The following is a 19,004-nucleotide window of genomic DNA, read 5'->3' on the forward strand; positions in this document are numbered from 1 at the left end:
GGGCTGTAAACTATTTGATAAATCTATCTTCTTTCTTTTGCATGTAGATTATTCATTTGCCCACCCATTGAATATTGTAGAATGAGTTGTAACTTCAGCGGATAGAAGCTGGTTTAATGTAGTATTTTATTGCGTAATATTATTTCCGCGGTCTTCAACATTAAAGACTTACATTTGGTTTTACTGCAATATGTAGCCCTTTCATTTTGCATAGCTTGGGGCCATCAAATTGAAGATATGGTATTTAGAAATCTTTCACTAGCATAGTTACTTTGCTTTGTAAGACATAACCTTCAACACTGATGTTTGCCAATGACCGTACAATATTAAATTCACATTGTGCTCATTCAACCCGCTATAGTTCTGTTTGCCTAAACATCAAGGAAGGAAAAAAGTAACCTCATCATAGGGACAATATCAGACATTAGCTTAACAATCTATGCGAATGTCTTACATTATGGAGGCCTTGATACAGGGCCGGATTAATAGCATCATGGGCCTGGTGCTGAGGATTTTGGTGGGCTTTTTTTTACGGAAACAAAATAGACAGAACAGACAGACTCTTAACTCCTCCATGTGTACTGGATAAAGAGAACGTCAGTGCTAGGCAGATAGTATAATATAAAATCTTATGCGATGGGTTTGGGAGTACACTAAAAAAGTCATCATACAGCTGAAGCCACAATTTAGTGCCACTAATCCTTTTTAATAAAATATGCAGATTGAAATAGAGTAAATAACACAAATCCTTTTCTCTTCCCTCTCACTGATTTCTGGGCCTCTGAAGTGACTTCAAATTCAGGAGGCGTTTTATCTCTGGATAAGTAAAATTAAATAATTTAATTTATTCCTACAATAAGTAAAGTGCCAGGAAACAGATGACCATCCAGACACACCAGGACAGGCTCTGCCACACCAAACACACACACCAGGACGGGCTCTGCCACACTGACACCCAAACACACACACACCAGGACGGGCTCTGCTACACCGACACCCAAACACACACACACCAAGATGGGCACTGCCACACCGACACCCAAACACACACACCAGGACGGGCTCTGCCACACCGACACCCAAACACCAGGATGGGTTCTGCAACACCAACACCCAAACACACACACACCAGGATGGGTTCTGCAACACCCAAACAGACACGCACCAAGACGGGTTCTGCAACACCAACACCCAAAGACACACACCAGGAAGGGCTCTGCAACACCAACACCCAAACATGCACACCAAGACGGGTTCTGCAACACTGCCACAACAACACACACCAGGACAGGCTCTGCCACAACAACACACACCAGGACAGGCTCTGCAACACCGACACACAAAAACACACACCAGGACGGGCTCTGCAACACCAACACCCAAACATGCACACCAGGACGGGTTCTGCAACACTGACACACACCAGGACAGGCTCTGCCACAAAAACACACACCAGGACAGGCTATGCCCACATCCAGACAGGTTAAGTTAACAATATTTTTTTTAAACATTTTCCACACTGCTTATGTCTTTTGTGTTTTTGCCCCTTCTGTATTGCCCTCAGCCAGCACTATGTGTATTTATGCCCCCAGCCTGCTCCACCCTTTGGTTTTGTTTTAAGTAATGGCCCCAGCTGCTCCCCTTTATGTATCAATGCCACCAGCCCCCACATGTATTTGTGCACTCCAGCGAGCCACCCATAGTTTTTTTATGACCCCAGCCAGCCCCACATTGTATATTTATCCCACCAGACAGCCCCCTTTAGTATTGATTTATGTGATGCCCCAGCCAGCACCCCCATGTGAATTTATGCCCCCACACCCTTCCGTATTGCCCCCATTTATTCCCATATAGTCAGTCTGGCCTTGACTATGTGGGACCTATTTTCAGGTAGGGGCCTGGAGATGCAGCTTCATCAGCCCCTACGTTAATCCGGCCCTGATCATATGTCACACTCTCAGACTCAATATTGAGGTCAATGGGGCATTCAGGGATTGACTACATACAAAATAAATATTATATTCCTATGATTTATGATGTTGTATATTGTAGTGTATAAGAAGTCAACATACTATTACTTTCATGCTTGTTATGTTTAAAATGAGCTGCCACACTATAACTATAAGTGGTAAATATATATGTCTTTATCTCCCATGTGATGTTGAGAGTTTCCATAGAAACATTAAACATAGAAAAACATCTTTTCTTTTTCCCAAGAGGTTATTCAGGTGTTCCCAGCTAGAAGTATGTAGAAAACGACAGAATAAAGCATTCATGAAAACATCATGAGAGCTGCATATACTATGCATGTAATTTCCCTTACATTCACACATAGATAAATGTAATTGTAAGCTTATATGAGCATCTCGTCCTGTAAGTCCAAATCATAATGTGATGCTCTACTTGTTATGTCCTGTTTAGCTATTGTACAGCGCTGTAGAATATGATGATGCTATATAAATCACTAAAAAAAAGCTAAAAAAAGCAATGTGTTGCTCTAATTTATCACATAAATGACCGGTAATTTAGCAAAAAAAGAAAAGGCCTGAATATAAGACTACCCTAATGTAAAGACTGATGTAAACTATTTTTTCATATTTCCTTTTATTTGCCAACCTGCACCCCACTCCCTGGTGTCAGGTGGGGGCAGCCGGTGGACGTCTGCACGATGTGCACAGAACCTCTGCTGTTCCCTGCTGCTACAGAGCTGCTGGGGATCTGGATTTTAGTCTTTTAGTCAGACCTCTATTAGCATTTGCTCTGAAAAAAACCTTGTCTTGCAATCAAGCAAATACAATAATACATACAGTATATATAATGAATGGAAACAGTTACATGTTTTAAGCAGTGTTCCTGCAAACCTCTAGCATATCATAAAAAAGTCTGTATTCCAAACCCCTGAAAACTGACATAGGACATAAAATGTTCTTGTCTTGACAATATGTTGGAATATTGAATGATAGGAACCTAGGAATAACACTAGGTATACTAAGAAGGTTTCTGGCTGTTTCAAATCCCACCATTTTGATTTAAAGAGAAACTTTAAATAATTTAGTCGTCAGATGTTTAATTCCTTTTATGTATTACACAATTGCTGTGCCATGTGCCGTGTTCTCTTGATATCTTACCACAAGTAAAATTAAAACGAATTAAAAAATATGTTTTATTAATGTTTGGACAATCAGAGAAATGTTTCTCGAAATTATGTTTCTAGTGGAGCATTTTGTAATAAAAGGGTTTGATTCAACAGAGTAGGTGGAGGAACAGGTCCTTTAATCGCATGCTGCACATAAGAATAGGAAAAAAGAATAAGAAAAATAAGAATTTGTTCAAAGATCATTAGTGGTGCTATGTGGTAAAAATAGTGCAGTTACCATGGCAGCCATGGTTTGTGAAATTATTGCCTTTTCTACATAATAGATTTGTGTCTTATTAAATAGGAGATGTCGATTCATTTGAAAGAACCATGAGACTCATTTTATTATCAGGTCTTCAAAGTGGACCCATAACTTTTCTAAAACAACCCAGTAAGTTCCAGGCCTGAACTGATCTGTAACACCAGCCTACCACTCTAGCAGCAGATAGGATGTTGTAGTGTCCAACCGCCATCTGTATATGCATAGCTGTGAGCTACGGAGATCAAAAAACTACTCTAGGAATTGAAAATTAGCTGTTCATAAGAGACAAATCTAGAATAAAATCATATGTGTTAGAAAACCGCCTTTTAAAAGGTGGTTTTACATCCTGGCCTTGGGATTGATTATTAATACGCATTCAGTTTTTCTACCTATATTACCCGCGCTAGACATTTTAATGAATACATTTAAACAATCCTAAAACTGTGTACTTAACTCTTAATCTTTATTATGTTTTTATTTTACTTTGCCACATTTAAATATCATTATATTTAGTTTGTGTGTTCACGTTGCATAGAATCTGTTTTCTGTACTTTTAGCATGGGTGCATACCTGTAATTTTATTAACTTAAGTTTAATTGCTTACATTTGTTCATAATTATCAGTTTTCAAACAAGCAAACATTGTCTGTTGTCTATTATTGAGCACTGCTTCAATGTGTAAAATGCTGGTTTGTTCGGCAGCAATGTCTTCTGTTTTCTTTCATTTCATTTTGTTCTTAAACTAATATTGATATGCAGCAATAACCTTTACCTTTTTGTTTTTATTTCATTAATGACTAATGTAAGTGTGATTCTCTTCAAGAGATTTACTTTAAGCAGCAGTCCATGATGTTCTAGGATAAATATAATGGCCGTCCCCATTATGCAAACCTCAAACTTTAGCTTTTTGTGTCAGATATAAGAATCTGTGTAGAATACTCTATGTTGCAAGGCTATTGTCCTACAGTTTTTTTTGTGTAACTGTAATTATTGTCAGATTAGCTTCATTAGATTGCTTGTCTATTCTCAAGATTTGGATGTATAAAGAAAGAACAGCAGAGGGCCAAGGACTGAACCTTGGGGGATGCCTAGCTGACAGAGAAGGAACGGTTAGACAGATATGGGGAGATCTAGGAGAGAGCTGTATCTTGAATGCCTGTAGAAGCAAATGAGTCAAGAAGAAGGTGGTGATCGACAGTATCAAAAGCAGCAGAGAGATCTAATAGTATTAGAATGGAGAAGTGACCTTTTGGTTTGTCAGAGAGCAAGTCATTGGAGAATTTTGTTAGAGCTGTTTCAGTAGAGTGAAGAGGTTTGAAACCAGACTGTAGAGGGTCAAGGAGGGAATTAGAGGAGAGGAAGTTAGTAAGGCGATTGTACACAATCTGTTCAAGCAACTTAGAGGTAAAAGGAAGCAGAGAGATTGTCTTATTTAACCTCATCTGCCTCTTGCCTGTCCAGTCCCCTACATTGTCTAAATCCTCATGCAGAGAAGAAACATCAAGGCTAGACTGTTATTACCCAAACTAATTTTGTGTCATTAGCAAACACTAAGACATGGGTCTCAATGTAACATGAGAGATCATTAATCAGCAAATTTTTTAAAAAAGAGGACCCAGGACAGACCTACGAGGTACCTTTGTCCAGTTTGAGAACAATTCTTTGCATTCTATCCTTTAGCACATTTTAAACCAAATATTCTTTCTGCAGTTTTCTGCTTGTATTTAAATCGCTAAAGATATCTCTCAATTGCATACCTCCAAATACTACCCCCTGAAGAGTCAGGATGCCAGGGGCGGTGATTGGAAGATAGGGTGTCACTCAAACTGGTGGTATTACTGTGCATACCCACAATTATGGGCATGTGGGATATGCATTCTCTGGTGTTTCAGAAACAACACAAAGCATGAGACCAGTGCACACTCAGCAAATGCTATTTAACCCCTTAATGACCAATGAAGTCAGTTAGCAGCCAATGACTTGCAATGACATTAAATAAGCATAGAAAGCAAGGGTGGGATCACTGTACTCAGAAGATATTGCTGAGCACATATCAGGGTGGTGTTTGTCTGTGAGCTATAAATTCACACCTGAAGTACAAATTATACCACCATTTGAAATACCCTGGGGTGTATATTTTTCAAAAATATAGATGGTTTAATGGTGTAAATTGAATGGGCCGTCTTCAAAGATGTCCCAAATAGGACAAGGAGGCAGGATGACCAGATGTCAAAAGTCCAAGTTGAAAAATGTGCACTTCCCAAATATGGCCTTTTACCTCCCAAACAAAACAATGTATAGGTGGTATCACTGTACTCGGGAGATGTTGTTTTGAAGTGACCAGGAGCTGTAAATTTATACTTGAAGTACAATTTGTAAGCTTGTTTGAGCAGGGCCCTCCTCATCTGTTGTCTCAGTAAGTCAAACTGTTATGTTACATACTACTTGTTATGTCCTGTCTACCCATTGTACAGTGCTACGAATTTTGATGGCGCTATATAAACAATAAATAATAATAATTTGTGTGAAAAAAAATTACTACCACAAACTTTGGCAAGCCTTAAAATGATTTCAAATACCCTAGGTTGTCTAGTTTTCAACAATATATGGTTTCATGGGGCCGGTTTTAAAGATGTCCCAAATAGGACATGGGGACAAAAGGACCAGATGTCAAAATTCAGAGCATAAAAACTGAATTGCACATGTCCTAAATGTGGTTTAGCCCCCAAATAACCTGACAAACCCATGCATGGGTAGTATCACCCATTGTACAGCGCTACCGAATTTGATGGCGCTATATAAAGCATTAAATAATAATAATAATGTTGGGTATCGTTCTGAGGCGCCATCATATTCTGCAGTAGTTTCTAGCATAACAAAAACAGATGTGTGTGTGGTTAGCCCAGCCCCCTCTCCAAGTCACTCCCCTAGAGAAGGAGGGCTCCAGATTGTCTGACCTAGAAAATTCTCAGGTATCCCAACAGGCCCCTAGCATTGCTTTCCCCAGCAGCCCCAGACTGCATGGGGGAGAAGTTTAATTCACCATTGTTCCTGAGCCTAGTCTGAGACCCCATTTGGAGGCTCTGCACCACCTACAGACCCAGCTTCTGTTGTTACCCATTATCTCTATTTTAAAGAAATCCAAAGCAACATCTTCAATAAAGAAGAATAATATGCTAAGGTGTCAGTTGCTACCAAATATATTTGGATGCAGAGATTTTTAGCTCTAAGCATCTTAACCATCACTCTCAACCTGTCAAATGTGTTATTCTGTTAATTACAAATGAAATAGGGTAAATTATGGGAGTTATAAAAATCAACATTTAAAAATCTTGCCCCAGAACCCCAACATGTGTAGCAGGCTTTCCATGCAAAATCTCAACAGTATTACCTAGGGTTCATTCTAGGTTTGGTTGTTTATGATTATTTTAATATTATGGGATCTGTGATGTGAGGGAGCTACCACCATCCACTGTATGGATGGGACACTACTGTCCCCTCTCCATTTGTAGAAATGCTCCCTTTGCCGCAATTATGCCTCTTGGACACAGCAGTCAGCAAGCCAAAAAGCTAAGTATCTCTGCTATAGCCACATTCTTTATAAAATAGGACAACTGTACAATCATGATTGTCACTTTAATGAGCCATGACAGTGTGGTTGTGCATTGGTGTGTGAAATTCCACACTGAGGCATCATCATTAAAATCTGATGAGTTTGCCTAAAACAAGCAAAGAGTAAACCAATCTATTACAATTCAGTAGCATTTTGAATCAATATTCATCTTTCACAGACAGCAGATAATGCAAAACAAAATCACTGAACTATGGTTAAAATTTGCAATAACTAGCTTTAATTACAACAAGTCTGCAATAAAGCCAAAAAGTTCTAACAAAAAACAAAACAATAATGCACACTATTACATAATTCACTGAATGTCACAAGGTTCATGTTGTTTTCTTTACATTTCATTAACATATGTATTCCTGATGTGCTATGCATCTCTTATTTTTTGATTGGCGTTTTTAAATATGTGTGCTCATGGGAGAACATTTCCAAGGTTTCCCCGAACAAAAAATGAATCCCATAAATTAACTGGAATTCATGGGTCAATACAAACCCACTCTTACCTATAAGGGGCAGTTTTCTGTCACATGTAGCCTCGCTAAAAAAAAATGTAAATGAAAGTACTGTGTAGGTATTTAACATGCATTTTAAACTGAAACCTTTAAGCACGAGCTTGATGGACATCCCATTCCAAAACCATGGGCATTAATATGAAGTTGGCCCTTTCTTTAAAATTATAACAACCTCCATCTCTTCCACAAGATTTTGGAGTGTGTGTGTGGCAATTTGTGCCCATTCAACCAAAACAGTTGGACAAGAAGGCCAGGCTCGCAAAGGGTGTTCCGATTCATTGGAACTAAGGGGCCTAGCACAATCTCTGGGGAAGTAGCCCCAGACCTTTTATCCTTCCTCCACTAGACTTTACAGTAGGTACTATGAATTCCGGTAGTCTTCTCCTTGTATCTTCTAAAACCAGATCCGTCCACCAGATTCCAGACCTGAGAATCGGTAAGTGGCGTCTGGGTGCAGTATTTCTTCTAGGCCCCCTTATAACACATACATACTTACACACAAATTTGCTCACCCACTCACTCACCTACAAACACTCCTCCTACACACACAGTAATATACACATGAACTAACATACTTACACACAGTAACATACTGGCCTAGCCACACACACATACACTAACATACCTACACGCACTGCCATACTTACACACCCACAGTAACAGACACATCCACAATAATATAATTACACACATATAATAACATATACACACACATACAGTAACATACCTGCACAGACTAACACCCTTAATTACTCACACAGATACTAACATACACACATGCAGCAACATGCTTACGCACGCTAATATATTTATTTACACCAGCTCTTCTGCACCCTCAAGGCCTTCACACACTTTGTCTGGGCAATCTCGGAGCTGGTGCTAGGGGCTCATGGGGGCCTTGCTTCCCTGCGGCTAAGCAGATGGGTACCCCCCAGATGGCAGCCTTGCTTTCAGAGGCAGTTTGGAACCCTAGTATAGTAATGGATCTGGAATTATAAGGCTACAAATACAGTTATTGCTTTAGTGGTTTCATGATGAACCATCCACAAGCCAGTTATGAAACCAAGAATTGATACATATGTAAAGTACTCTATGGATACTATGCCAGATTCCACAAAAGGTGTTTCCTGATCCATACGGGAATGTTTACAAAAGTAGAAGAAGAGTAAAGTAATGTTGCTAGCATAGCATATATATATATATGTTTATGACCAAATTACCACCCCATCCCTATTTTCCTATAGAATGTCCCTTTTGCATTGACTCCAATACATTTTACATTATGCAAAAATGTTAATCCATTCTTTGGTTGTGGAAGCTAGAAAACTAAAATTGTCTACTTAAATCTGGAAGAGAATTTAAATAAGCTTGTTTGAGCTGGGCCCTCCTCATCTGTTTTTGTAAGTCTAATTGTTATGTTATAAACTACCGTATTTGCTCGATTATAAGACGACCCTGATTATAAGACGACCCCCCGAAATCTGAATATTAACTTAGAAAAAAAAAGAAAAAGCCTGAATATAAGACGACCCTAAAGGAAAAAAGTTTTACCAGTAAATGTTAATTCATGTAAACTATTTTTTTAAAATAAAAGCTATGATTGAGAAAAATATTTTTTTTGTTTTTATTTCCTTGTATTTTCCAACCTGTCCCCCAGTTATGCACATCTGCCCCGAGGCTTGCCACACCAATATGGCACTGTGGCCCATGATATGCCTTTTAACCAGGCCCGGACTGGCCATCGGGCACACCGGGCGTTTGCCCGGTGGGCCGGGCCACGGCAGGGCCGCATTGACTTAGGGGCTGTCAAAAACATCGGGGTTTTTTTAACTTTATTTAACATCCTCCATGTTAAATAAAGGTTTTTTTAACTTTATTTAACATGGAGGATGTTAAATAAAGTTGAAAAAAACCCCCGATGTTTTAATTTAAACCCTGTGCGGCCGCAAACCCCTAAGGCCGGCCCTGGTGGGGGCTTCCCGGCCCCTTAGAGCAGGACCGGCCTTTGGGGTGTGCGACCGCACAGGGCGTCACACTCTAGGGGGCGGTCCGCACCGGGTGCCGCTCATCACGGGTGCCGCTCACCAACTTGCGGCACCCGGCACCCCTCCAGAGACGGACAGTAATGTCCGCCGCTGGAGGAGCAGGCTCGCAAGGGAGCGGTATCGGAGGTCTTTAACAGACCTCCGGTTCCCTTGAGTGATTTTAAGCCGGGTTCAACCCGGCTTAAAATCACTCAAGGGAGCTGGAGGTCTGCTAAAGACCTCCGATACCGCTCCCTTGTGATCCGCGCGGCAACAGCTGCTGTGCGCCGGGGTTTGTTGTTAGATCCCGGCGCACAACACTGAAGCCGCGCCCACCGCTGTCCGTGCCCTCTGAACCGGAAGAAGACAGAGAAGACAGAAGAACTGAAGAAGAGGAGCGAAGAGGAGGAAAAGGAGCTGTAAGGAGAAAAGAGGAAAGGTAGGAAAATATTCAGTGAGAGTGGATTAGTATATATGTGTGGATTGGTATATATGTGTGGATTGGTGTATGTGTGGATTGGTATATATGTGTGGATTGGTATATACGTGTGGATTGGTATATACGTGTGGATTGGTATATACGTGTGGATTGGTATATACGTGTGGATTGGTATATATGTGTGGATTGGTAAGTGTGTGAGAGTGATGGGTGTTATGCTGTACCATTTCCAATGTCTTTTTCATGATCTAATTATGCTCTAAAAGTACATCATAACTCCCATCACTCTATACTGTTCCATACAGTGGCAGAGCTGGGAGGCAGAGGCCTTGCACCCTCACCGCAGGACTCCTGAAAGGTAAGTGAACTTCAAAGAGGGAGAGGGTAGATAGTTAGGAGGGGGTAGATAGGGAGAAGGGCGTGAGACGGGGGAAAGGGGGTAGATAGGGGAGAAGGGAGTGAGAAGGGGTAGATGGGGCAGAAGGGAGTGAGAAGGGGTAGATAGGGCAATCATACTCCTATCATGCCAAGTCTGCGAGTACATCCTGGAATCTGGGTATGCCTGGGCATGATAGGAATGTGATTGCTGTTAACAATCATATATATATACATATAATATTGTTTTTTAATTGTTTTGTCCTATTTTGGTGTGTTACTTACTTAAAATAAAAGGGTTTTTTTATGGTGTGGGGAGGTCATATTCGGTTTCGGACAGGTAAATGCTGCATTTTCGGTTTCAGTCCAGAATTCGTTTCGGTGCATCCCTACTACTAAGCCAGACAATGAAGTGGTAGGCCTACACCACAACAATGTTTGGCGTAGTATATAGTGATTGGGGTTATGCTGCACTATTGTCAATGTCTGGCTCAATGTATAGTGATAGGGATTACGCTGTACCACTGTCAATGTGTGCCTCAGTATATAGTGATAGGTGTTATGCTGTACCACCGTCATTGTCTGCCTCAGTATATAGTGGTAGGTGTTATGCTGTACCACCGTCAATTTCTGCCTCAGTATATAGTGATAAGTATTATGCTGTACCACCGTCAATGTCTGCCTCAGTATATAATAACAGTGAGAAGAGGCAGAGGTGGTAGATAGTGATACAGGGGGATAGATAGTGAGAAAGGGGAGTTTTGTTACAAGTTTTTATTCCTTTCTTTTTTTGGGATGGGGGGGCACCAGAGGAGTAGTCCGCACAGGGCGCCAGAACACCTAAGGCCGGCTCTGCCTTAGAGTGGCGGACCCGGTTGCAGTTGCGGCGGGCTTAAGGGGCTCTGCCTTAATGCGGCCATATAGGCCCAGTCAGTCCGGTCCTGACTGGGCCTATTTTAAGGTAGGAGCCTGGAGCTGCAGCTCCATCAGCCCCTAAGTCAATCCTGCCCTGCCACAGGCGCGGTCGCAGTTGCTGCTTGCTCTGGCAACAAGGTAAATAGGGTGAGGGAAGGGGCTGCAGTGAGAAGGGGCAGAGGGGGGTTAGGTAGTGAGAAAGGGGGAGAGGGGATAGATAGAGGCGGTACATATTGAGAAGTGGGGAAGGGGGTTACATAGTGAAAAGGGGGAACATAGTGAGAAGGGGCAGATATGATGATGAGAGGGGGTAGTGTGAATGCGTATGAGAATGAATGAATAAATGTGTGGATGAATTGTGTGAATGCGTATGACAATTAATGAATTCATGTGTGGATGAATTGCTTGAATGATTTGTGAGACTGCATTAATGAATGTGTTAATGATTTGTGTGAATGATTAAATGCAAAGATGGTACATGAAGGGTGGGCTTTAACAATAAATAAATAAATAAATATGGGCTGCTCAGGCTTAAATGCCCGGGCCTATTTTTTGTCCCAGTCCGGGCCTGCTTTTAACCCTCTATATGCCACTGTGCCCCATGGTATGCCTTTTGACCCCCTATGTGCCACTCTGCCTCCAGAAATGCCTTATACCCCTATATCCCATTCTGGCATTTAGGGGGTTAAAATGCATATTATGGGGCAGAGTGGCATATAGGGAGGTATAAGGCATTCCAGGAGGCAGAGTGGCATTAAGGGAGTTAAAAGGCATTGTATAGAGCACTCTGCCTCCAGAAATGCCTTATACCCCTATATGCCACTCTGGCATTTAGGGGGTTAAAAGGCATATTATGGGGCAGAGTGGCATATAGGGAGGTATAAGGCATTTCAGGAGGCAGAGTGCTCTATTACATGCCCCCTTAACGCCACTCTGCCTCCTGAAATGCCTTATAACTCACTATATACCACTCTGCCCCATAATATGCCTTTTAACACCCTAAGTGCCAGAGTGGCATATAGGGGTATAAGGCATTCCAGAAATGCCCTATGCCCCCATTTAACACACACACACACACACACTTATTTACTTTCCTGCTGTATTGCCGGGGCAGCGGGTTGACGTCTCCTTCCGCTGCAGCCGGAAGGAGGGGGAGTTGGCAGCGGGGGTTTGTCTGCGTCCGTCGCGCATACCTTCCCCGGCTGTCAGAGATCAGAGTTCCCCCGCACCGGTGCGGGGAACTCTGATCTCTGACAGTCGGGGAAGGTATGCGCGACGGACGCAGACAACCCCCGCTGCTAGCCACACCTCCTTCCGGCTGCAGCGGACGTTGTCTACGCGGATCGCGTAGACGTCAACCCGCTGCCCCGGCAATACAGCAGGAAGCACCGTGGGTGGGGGGGAGACAGGAGGATCCAGGTCCCCTGCAGCGGTGCGGGGGATCTGGATCTTAGTCTCATAATCAGACCTCTATTTGAGGTCTGATTAGAAGACGACCCCGATTAGAAGACGAGGGGTATTTTTCAGAGCATTTGCTCTGAAAAAAACCTTGTCTTTATAATCGAGCAAATACGGTACTTGTCACGTCCTGTTTACCAATTGTACAGTGCTGCAGAATATGATGGAGCTATATAAAAGAATAAATACCGTATTTGCTCGATTATAAGACGAGGTTTTTTTCAGAGCAAATGCTCTGAAAAATACCCCTCGTCTTCTAATCGGGGTCGTCTTCTAATCAGACCTCAAATAGAGGTCTGATTAGGAGACTAAGATCCAGATCCCCCCACCGCTGCAGGGGACCTGGATCCTCCTGTCTCACCCCCCCCCCATCATACACACACTTACCGGTGCTTCCTGCTGTACTGCCGGGGCAGCGGGTTGACGTCTACGCGATTCGCGTAGACAACGTCCGCTGCAGCCGGAAGGAGGTGTGGCTAGCAGCGGGGGTTGTCTGCGTCCATCGCGTAGACCTTCCCCGACTGTCAGAGATCAGAGTTCCCCGCACCGGAACCGCACCGGTGCGGGGAACTCTGATCTCTGACAGCCGGGGAAAGTATACGCGACGGACGCATACAAACCCCCCCTGCCAACTCCACCTCCTTCCGGCTGCAGCGGAAGGCGACGTCAACCTGCTGCCCCGGCTGGAAGCACCGGTAAGAGAGGGCTGAGAGGGGAGAGAGGGAAGAGAGGGGTGAGAGGGGGGGGGGAGAGAGTGTGTGTGTGTGTGTGTTAGTTAAATGGGGGTATAGGGTGTGTGTGTGTGTGTGTTAAATGGGGGCATAGGGCATTTCTGGAGTGGCGTTAAGGGGGCATTTAATAGAGCACTCTGCCTCCTGAAATGCCTTATACCTCCCTATATGCCACTCTGCCCCATAATATGCCTTTTAACCCCCTAAATGCCAGAGTGGCATATAGGGGTATAAGGCATTTCTGGAGGCAGAGTGCTCTATACAATGCCTTTTAACTCCCTTAATGCCACTCTGCCTCCTGGAATGCCTTATACCTCCCTATATGCCACTCTGCCCCATAATATGCATTTTAACCCCCTAAATGCCAGAATGGGATATAGGGGTATAAGGCATTTCTGGAGGCAGAGTGGCACATAGGGGGTCAAAAGGCATACCATGGGGCACAGTGGCATATAGAGGGTTAAAAGGCATATCATGGGCCACAGTGCCATATTGGTGTGGCAAGCCTGGGGGCAGATGTGCGTAACTGGGGGACAGGTTGGAAAATACAAGGAAATAAAAACAAAAAAAATATTTTTCTCAATCATAGCTTTTATTTAAAAAAATAGTTTACATGAATTAACATTTACTGGTAAAACTTTTTTCCTTTAGGGTCGTCTTATATTCAGGCTTTTTCTTTTTTTCCTAAGTTAATATTCAGATTTTAGGGGGTCGTCTTATAATCAGGGTCGTCTTATAATCGAGCAAATACGGTAATTATGGTTTCTGTACATACCCTGTTGCACCCTTATAAAGACAGTGAGAGCTCAGCTCAGACTAGTATTGGTAAGTTTCACGTTATGTACAACACACATTGGGAGAAAATCTAAAAACTGCTGAGAAACATCCAGTGGTTCACTCCTTACTAGGGATGCAGTTTAATATTAGAAGCTGTTCTGATGATAAACCTATGACATGCAGGTAAAACAATTGTGTTAGGGCTGAGATTTTCTTTTAAGCATGGTATATAAATACATAACTAATTAGTAATCTAGGGTAACCCTAAATTTAAAGAGCTGGAAGGACAAAGCTTTCAGACAGTGAAATAGTTATATTTAATGAGTTTATACAGGGATAACATCCACACACAAAACTGCACCCCTTTAACAATTATACAGTAGATATAGCATGACATTAGGTTGTCGGTAAATGTTTAAATCACAATTATATGATGGCAGAGTGATGTCATATTTTGTGACCTAATGCCTAACAACATCAATATCATAGAGCATTGGCCTCTCTACCTAATATATCCGTTTGTCTTAGTCTGTCAATTCTAGTCTTATCATATCCCCTGATTATATACATATTGTAAGAAGTGTAATAATAATAAAAAAGTTGCTGTATTCTGTTTTAACCTAAATTATTTCATTTATTAATGTATTAATTATTATTTAAAGGTTTTTCATGCAAACTGAGAATTTTTAAATAATTAAACATGAGGTGCTGAGCATATGGTTTGTCTTTTATGGTGGGCTGATTTTAATTAGTGAGATAAATCACTCGGGGGAAGTATTAGTTCCAAGGAGGGCTGGACACACTCAGTCATAATCTATCCCAATGCTTTGTTTTTCTCATTAAACAAGCAAAGCTCTTTTTTGCATTTGGTAATAAATACATTATTAAATGTATTAGTTTAAAGCAAAACTGCAACCCTTTTTTTGACAGCAATCTAAGGCCGATTCAGAAAACTTTCTGAAACGTCAAGGATTATTTATTAATCTGCTGGTAAAACCGTATGTGAATTGTAGCGAATTAAAACATTTCAACATCTCATTTATTTAAAACAACACTCTTGTCTCATCCCACTCTCAAACCTTTTAGTGCTATTTTGGGTTTAGCCCTGTCCCAAGCTCAGTGGGACATGCCTATTGAACAGATGTCCCCCTTTTGTGTGGGTAGCTTTGCCCAATGTGAAGCCACTCTCAGGAGAGGGAAAGCATACCCTGAGAACTTCCCAGGTATGGATACCTGGCACATTTTGGTTGTGATTAAAACGCATGGTGTGAAATGCCTTTGACATCTTCACTCTAAATGCTAGCAGCTTTTACTTTGAACTTGATTTGTTTAAGAATGCTGCTACAATTTTAAGGTAGGTATGATTAGTGTGCTCTCCCATTCCGTATATACGCCACACGGGACCCTCCTCATTATCGCGGGTTCAACATTTGTTAAAAATAAAGTTTGTACAAATCTGAATGCACAAGTCTAATGCTTACTAGCAAAGATTACTTGAGTTAAGTATTAGCTCAAGCCACATCTTGGTGAGAAAAAGAGTGGTGAACTTTTTAAAGCACTAATGAAGTCTCAAAACAGTATTTATATAGGATATTGAGTTAAAAACAAAAAAATCTTGTTTACACCCAGCAAGCCATGAACTGACATTTAATATGATAAGGACAAAATCACTGCTATATCTGGGGGTAAAGATACCTAAATGCCCAAATCACCTTTATAGTTTCAATTACAAACCTATGATTAGGAAGATCACAAGGTTGGAAACAGTTGCCGTTCTCGTTCTCCGGGAGAATAGTTCTTATTAAGATGGTGACATTCCCCAAATTGTTGTATCTCATTCAGTCCTTACCAGTTTTTTATTAAACGAACTGATGAGAAACTCCTCACTACACTATTTAGACAATTTATTTTGAATAATAAGAAGCCCAAAATATCAACCTTTGGTTTGCAACTTGAGAAGTCAAAATTGGGGCTTAACCTCCCTGTTGTCGCGGTGCCGGGACCCGTCGCGGTCCCGGGTCCGGTGCCGGGACCCGTCGCGGTCCCGGGCCCGGTGCCGGGACCCGTCGCGGTCCCGGGTCCTTGTGTGCGGCGATCCGCTCGCGGGTCACGAAGACCCAAGCTGGAGAGCCCGGGCTCCGTCTCCGGCGGGCGGACGTCGGCACGTAAGTGCGGGGGGGTCCGGAGTTCCCGATCTCCCTGCACTGGCGATTTGCAACCCGATCGCCGGTGCAGGAAGCGGGAAGGCAGATCTGGGGATTCGGCAGCGATCAGAGTGAAAACTGCTCGCTGCCTAAGGAATCCCCAGAGAGGTCTACTTACCGGTTCGCCGGTCTCCACTGGGGGCGCAGCCAATTCTCACGGCTGGAGTCGTGAGTCAGAAGGACGTCTTAGGACACGCCCCTGACGCTCTGTTGGGGGCGTGGCTTTCTGTGGCGCCAGATTCAAAAACCCTGCAGATCTGTCCACAGGCACCCTGTTGTGGTCTTTCTCCGTTTTGAACTTGAGTTTGCTTTGTTGCTATTTAGTTGACCATTGGATTTTCCTGACTACCCTTTTGCCTGCTGATTTTGTACCTCTGCCTGTGACCATCGTGTATCCGACCCCTGGCTTGTCTTACTACCCGCATCGTGTACCTGACCCTGGCTTGGCTGACTATCCGCATTGTGTATCCGACCCCTGGCTTGTCTTACTACCCGCATCGTGTACCTGACCCTGGCTTGGCTGACTATCCGCATTGTGTATCCGTTCCCTGGCTCGTCTGTCGTCCGGCATCGTATCTCTGATCCTGGGCTGCTCCCATATCTACTACCTCTGCACCTCGCTGCTTCAGCTCAGTATCCACCGTTTTCAGCTATCACTGCAGCTCCTTCACTGTTGGGATCATCCTGAGTTCCTGGTGACTCCTTATTCCGAAGATCTCCTGCGGTGAGTGCTTTTGGTGTTAGCATACGTGACATTACAACAGGGTCATGGATCCCTCTGAGCTTAGCAAGGTGCTGTCGTCCCATAGTCAAACTTTGGAATCCCATGAAGCAAGATTTAAGAACATGCAAGATACTCTGGATCATATGGCCAGAGCTCTGCAGGTACTGGTTGTCAGGTCTGACCCGGCATCCGGTGGTTCTGTCTTATCTTCAGCCTCAGACACAGCCTCCCCAGCCATGGTGCCGGGGTCTTCTCAAGCTACAGTTCCTCTCAAATTGCCGTCTCCGAACAGATACAGCGGTGAACCAGAATCATGCCGTGGATTCTTAAATCAATGTTCGATTCAGTTTGAACTCACCCCGCATATGTTTGCCTCTGAAAAAGCGAAAGTGGGATATATCATTTCATTGCTGTCGGGTAAAGCCTTGGCATGGGCTTCGCCGTTATGGGAAAAAGACTCTCCTAAAGTTTATAACAGTGAATCGTTCATCTCTGCATTTCGTAGAACCTTTGATGTTCCTGGAAAAGCAGCTACAGCTTCGTTGTCATTACTACACTCTTCTCAAGGCTCCCACTCTGTAGCGGAATACGCAATTGAATTCAAGACTTTGGCTGCAGAGGTGAATTGGTCGGATGAGGCTTTAATCGCAGCATTTTATGACGGGCTATCTGAACGTCTTAAGGATGAACTGTCTACTAGAGAGTTACCTGATGACCTAGAAGATTTTGTTTCTTTGGCTCTGAGGTTGGATAGTCGCATTCGTGAGAGACAATCGCAAAGAGTTAAAAGATTGGAATACAGATCCTGTCATCAGCTACCCTCCAGCCCACCCCCCAGACCTTTGTCACCTGTTTTACCTCCAGAAGAGCCAATGCAGTTGGGAGCTACTAAATTGTCTTATACGGAGAAGAATCGTCGTCGGGCAGAAGGGTTGTGTCTATATTGTGGCAAGAAAGGTCATTTTGTTCGAACCTGCCCCAACAAGCCGGGAAACTACAGTGCCCAGTCCAAGTAAAGGGGCCTGGTCTGGGTGAGCACGTTTCAGCCCCTAAATTTAAAGATTGTTTTCATGTTCCTGTGTTCCTGGAATGGGGTGGGATGAAGATTTCTTCATCAGCTATGTTGGACTCTGGGGCTGCTGGTTCCTTTATTGATCATAATTTTGCTCTATTTCATAAAATTCCACTTGTCGAGGTATTTCCACCTATCGCCATCTCTGCCATTGATGGTCGACCATTACAACCTTCGTTCATTACACAACAAACTTCTACGATACTGCTCTCCGTGGGGTTGTTTCATCACGAAACCATATCGTTTCATGTTATTTCGTCTCCTGCATGTCCAGTTATTTTAGGCCTTCCTTGGCTCCGGCTTCACAATCCCTCAATTGACTGGTGTTCCGGGGATATCCTGAGATGGGACCAGAAATGTTCTACCCAATGTTTTTCCAGAGCTATTTCCAAGACAACCTCCATTCGGTCTATATCAGCTACAGCGGTGCCTTGGGCTTATCAGGATTACCAAGATGTGTTTGATAAAAAACAGGCCGAAGTCTTGCCTCCTCACAGACTGTATGATTGTCCTATTGAATTACTGCCGGGCACTATGCCCCCACGGGGTCGTACCTACGCCTTGTCTTTACCTGAGTCACAGGCATTAGAAGACTATATTAAGGACAATTTGAATAGGGGGTTCATACGTAAATCTACCTCCCCTGCCGGAGCGGGTTTTTTTTTCATTACTAAAAAGGATGGAGGATTACGGCCATGCATTGACTATAGGGGTCTGAATCGTATAACTATTAAAAACAAATATCCGCTTC

Source organism: Sceloporus occidentalis, unplaced genomic scaffold (genome assembly GCF_023333645.1).
Source record: "Sceloporus occidentalis isolate IW3139 unplaced genomic scaffold, rSceOcc1.0.p SCAF_23, whole genome shotgun sequence".
Classification (NCBI taxonomy): Eukaryota; Metazoa; Chordata; class Lepidosauria; order Squamata; family Phrynosomatidae; genus Sceloporus; species Sceloporus occidentalis.